The 4075-nt window shown below is 42.7% G+C and overlaps 1 long non-coding RNA gene across 1 annotated transcript; it reads left to right on the top strand.

The window, feature by feature from the left end:
- The first annotated feature begins 2092 nt into the window (after nt 1–2092).
- Nucleotides 2093–4056, top strand: LOC134072492 (uncharacterized). The gene is made up of 3 exons (XR_009937172.1): nt 2093–2142; nt 3556–3625; nt 3921–4056. It is a non-coding gene; the product is annotated as an uncharacterized LOC134072492 (long non-coding RNA).
- The last annotated feature ends 19 nt before the right edge of the window (nt 4057–4075 follow it).

The raw sequence follows: 4075 nt of genomic DNA on the forward strand, positions 1-4075 counted from the left end.
TCAATAATCCTTTAATGCATTCTGTCAGACTGTGACCATTACTGTAATGAAGATAAATTGCACTGCACAACATTATGAGGACATTAGGATTTAAAAGGAGAAATCCGGTGTGTTGTTTTCACATACTGTAGATCTCCATTTCTCAAGGACTTAGATTTAGATGGTGACGGACAACTAGTCAAAATATTTATAAAAGCCTGTTCCAGTTGGTCCAGCAATCGGTTGGTCACCTCAACAGAGCAATGTCATACAATCACTACCTGTACAATCTCAAACCTAATAAATGTTTACTGCATGTTCTTTCATTTAACTATATGAGAATTAGTTAATGCTGTATTATCAGTTGGTATCATTAATTCTTTGTAGTTGTTCCAGATCATATTAATATTTACCAGAGTCACACCATGTGTGTGTGGCACTGAGCAGGACTAATGCACATAAGGCTGCTGGTCTTGATGGTAATCCTTGGACAAGTAGTCAGAGCCTGTGCTGTGCAGCCGACTGAGGTTTGGACTGACATATTTAATCTGTCACGAGTCCAGGCAGTTGTCCTCGCATGCTTTAAAACCACCTCCGTTGTGCCAGAACCCTCCAGTTCAACATCCCTCAGATGACTTCTGAACAGTTGCACTCACAACCATCATCCATGACCTGCTTACCACTCTGTTAGGTTAGATAATCACATCTCCTCAACCATCACTCTGAACTCCGGCGTACCACAGGGATGTGTGCTGAGCCCTCTCCTATACTCCCTCTTAATTTATGACTGAACACCTGTACATGGCTCTAACACCATGCAACACCATTTGCAGATGACACTACAATGATTGGTCCAGCACCATCGCGGTGGCTCCCAACACTCAAGACGATCAAAGAGCTCATTTTGGACTTCAGGAAGTCTAGCTGAGGACTGAGGTGGAGTGTGTCACCAGCATCAGGTTTCTGGGTGTCCACATCTCTGCGGACCTCTTTTGAACCCTCAACACCTCTACCCTGATCATGAAGGCCCGCCAGCGTCTCTTCTTTCAGAGGAGACTAATAAAGAAGGTCCACTTGTCTCCTCAGATTCTGGTGCACTACAGCTGCACCATTGAGAGCATCCTCACCAACTGTGTCACAGTTTGGTATGGCAACTGCTCTGCCCACGGCCAAAAAGCACTGCAGAGGGTGGTGAAAACTGCCCAGCGCATAACTGGCTTCTCATTCCCCTTCATACAGGCCATACAGGGTCCAGGGCAAGCAATGCTTGCGTAAGGCGCGCAGGATCATCAACAACTGTTCCCACCCCAACTACAGACTGTTCACCTCTCTGCCCTCCAGGAGACATTCCAGATCTCTCCGTACCCGAGCCAGCAGGATCAGAAGACTCTTCTTTCCTGCGGCTGTCACCTTATGAAGTCTAGCTCTGCATCCTGGTGGCAACCAACCAATAAGCCCCCCGCCCAACCCACCCAGACCTGACCCGACCTTGCCTGTATACATAGTGTAATAATTACGCTTAGGCCCTATACAGAGACATATTCTACTTATTCAGATGTTGCACATTTTGAGTAATTTATTAGGCTGGGTGAACCCTGCCTGAACTTCCCGGGAATTTGAATTTCGCCCAGCAGCTCAGGCTGGAAACCAGCAGATCTTTTTCCTCTGTTCACTGCCAGAACCTTTGGCTCCAACCAGAAATGGTCATACTCTAGTCCTGGCACGCTATTGGCCGGTGACGTGACGATAATGAAACTTAAGCGACGCAAAGTGCATTAGAAACAAAGTGCAGCCACACCAGACTAATGTTCAATCTTAAAAGATTGAGTTTAGTATGGTGAAAACCAGACTAGTTTATCCGAATATGTTACAACATACATTTTAGTGCTTGTATTCAGTAATCTACAGTGAAATACATTTTAAAAGTAACCTTCTCAACACTGCATAAAAATACCTATTGGCTATTGCAAATGCGTGTATGTGTGTGTGCGTGTGCGTGTGCCTGTGCACGGCACGTGTGTGTGTGTAGAGAATAGGTAATAAGTTACTTTGATAATGATAAGCGATTTTTAGAGATTCCCCCGTGCCAGAGTTCAGCCGTTCTTAACTGTCACACAGAGCAGGGTCTTCATCATCCCAAGCATGGAACTAAAGAAAATCATTGTAAGTACTGCAGTGAGCTACTTTATATACAGTATGTGTGCCATCAGTCAAAAGATTTGACAATAGATTTTTAGGCTTTAAGTATCTGGTTTTCAAAACAAAATCCATTCTGTGTTGTGTCTATCCTGCTATGGTTCTAATTCAATGTGGGTGGCTTGGTGCTGTCTGGAACAGTTGGTGTTTGAATGAACTTGTGTTTCAAGTGGTCCTACTATGGTGATCCTATCATTTAGGACAGTTTGCCATAATTTTGTTTGTACATCCAATATTGCTAAATTCTAAGTAAAATACACTTATTATACATTTTAATCTATTTGCGGCTAGCTTTGTTTTATAACATTTTACATAAGTAGTGCAGTGCCCATTCAAACATGCTATTATAGAAAACCCGAAGCCCAATTACATGGTTACAGTTAGGTCTGCTTTAAAAATAAGATGATTGGGGAAAATATTACTCCAGCTAAGCATTCAAAAATGAACATTGTGTTATTATAACTCATTATAGTAAATGTGCAGTGTGTCAAATTTAAGCATGGCTGCATTTTGTGGAATGATGATGCATTATATGAAACTTGGGACTCAAAAGTATCTGGTATACGTGTAAGTGACATCACGCTCTCCCCCTCGTTATTTGCAGCTGGTAGGCCTACTCATAGACATATATATATATATACACCTATATATATCTATGGGCCTAAGTGTTTTGCATGTCTGGCATTCTGAAATGTCCATTTGGGACCATTATCGCTCATTTCAATTTGTGACCTTGCAGTCAGAATTGTTGATAGATTATTCCAAGTCTAAGTACTGTAGGCTAGCTGCCCTGGGCTATTAGCAGTGTCGGTTTAGCCTATTGCACTTCATTTCCCACGTCGTTTTGAATACCACTGCAGCCTACTCATGTTTGCAAATCGCATAGCCTACAAAGGCATTCTGCCTATTTGACCTATTACCAATATATTTTGCATTTCTTAACCAAACAACATCAAACTGCACTTACTCGTGCCTGTAGCAAGACACCTGGTAAGTTTCAAATCAATCAACAGTTCGACAGATAGGCTATGCAGCACGCACACACACACACACACACACACACACACACACACACACACACACACACACACACACACACTGACACAGACAGACGTTCCTGCTTCCTTTTATCAATTGCCACTAGGCCAACTGATGCCACTGACTACTCCAGTGAGGAGATGAGACAAATTGTCGAGAAATGTTAGTATTTTGTAACTGAAAACCTCAGGTCAGTTACAGCACTGTTACTAATCACCATTCATAGGCAGTCAGTGCATACTGTAAGTCACTCTGAGTTATGTGATTCAATATTCAACTTGGGTCAGTGTCAGTTGATATGTGTGTGTGTGTGTGTGTGTGTGTGTGTGTGTGTGTGTTCAGATAGGTGTATTAGCAGTTGCCATAGTAACCATCGTCTTGGGACTTGGACTGGGATTGGGACTTCAAAAGGGTAAGTCTTTGTGGCAAGACTGAAGAGAACCACATTTGCCCATGCCATTAATCAAGGAAACAAATAATAAATACATTTCCTTTTTTTCATTTTCAATTTGACATATTGCAAGAGACCCATATGGTGAACATATTTTCACCCTGGTCGTCTCTACCAACTCGAGAACAGACTGGAATCCCATAATTCTCAATGACCCAAGTTTTTTTGCTGCCGGCCAATTAATAGTTTCTCTCTGACACACTCTGAACCAGCGTCACAACAAGTCAACAATCCATGGAGAATGTCTCTTCTCTAGCCCCTGCAGTTGAACACACTTCCTGTAAGAGCCGCTGCTATGAGCCCTTTGACGAAGAGACACCTGGTTGTCGTTGTGACCAACAATGCCATACTGCTAACAACTGTTGCTATGATTTCCAAGACATCTGTCTTCAGCCAAGTAAGTTCTTATCC

Source organism: Sardina pilchardus, chromosome 24 (assembly GCF_963854185.1).
Source record: "Sardina pilchardus chromosome 24, fSarPil1.1, whole genome shotgun sequence".
NCBI classification, from domain to species: Eukaryota; Metazoa; Chordata; class Actinopteri; order Clupeiformes; family Clupeidae; genus Sardina; species Sardina pilchardus.